At 57.5% G+C, this 515-nt stretch overlaps 1 non-coding gene across 1 annotated transcript; it reads right to left on the bottom strand.

The window, feature by feature from the left end:
• Positions 1 to 207: 207 nt before the first annotated feature.
• Positions 208 to 292, bottom strand: TRNAR-UCU (transfer RNA arginine (anticodon UCU)). Its single transcript is given in 2 exon segments — positions 208 to 243; positions 256 to 292. It is a non-coding gene; the product is annotated as a tRNA-Arg (tRNA).
• Positions 293 to 515: the final 223 nt, after the last annotated feature.

The raw sequence follows: 515 nt of genomic DNA, 5'->3' as shown, positions 1-515 counted from the left end.
GACACCCACTCTGGGCAGCTGGGATGCTGCAGGGCCTGCGCGATGGACTACAGGTAAATAAGCGCTGCAGAAGCCGAATGCAGTAGGATGAGGGAGGAGAAAGAGAGTTCGAGATTAGTAAGTAAGGAATTAAACCGTTCACTAGGAAAAGGAGGTGAAAGAAAGGAACGATAACACTACAAAACGAAAGGTGAGGGGAAAATGCTACGACTCCGCCGGGACTCGAACCCGGAACCTTTGAATGCCTTCAGCCTCTAGAAGTCCAATGCGCTATCCATTGCGCCACGGAGCCACCTGTTGGAGTCTTCGCGCATCTACTACATTAAGCCAGAGGCGACGTCTCCGTTCCCTTCCCAACGCCCCCTTGGCTGTTCAAGTCGCCAAGGCTAGGCCACTGCTAGCCAAAGCAGCCGCCACCAAACGTGGGCCGCAAGCATCCGTCCTCCTCCGGCGGCCGCCTCTCAAAGAGGTCGGCGCCCCGCGAGCAAAACGGGGCCGCGAGCCCTCCGAGTCCC

The sequence above is a fragment of the Pteronotus mesoamericanus genome, unplaced genomic scaffold (assembly GCF_021234165.1).
Source record: "Pteronotus mesoamericanus isolate MK-2021 breed Mesoamerican mustached bat unplaced genomic scaffold, CSHL_Meso_final scaffold_31, whole genome shotgun sequence".
NCBI lineage: Eukaryota > Metazoa > Chordata > Mammalia > Chiroptera > Mormoopidae > Pteronotus > Pteronotus mesoamericanus.
This window is presented reverse-complemented; position numbering and strand designations above follow the sequence as displayed.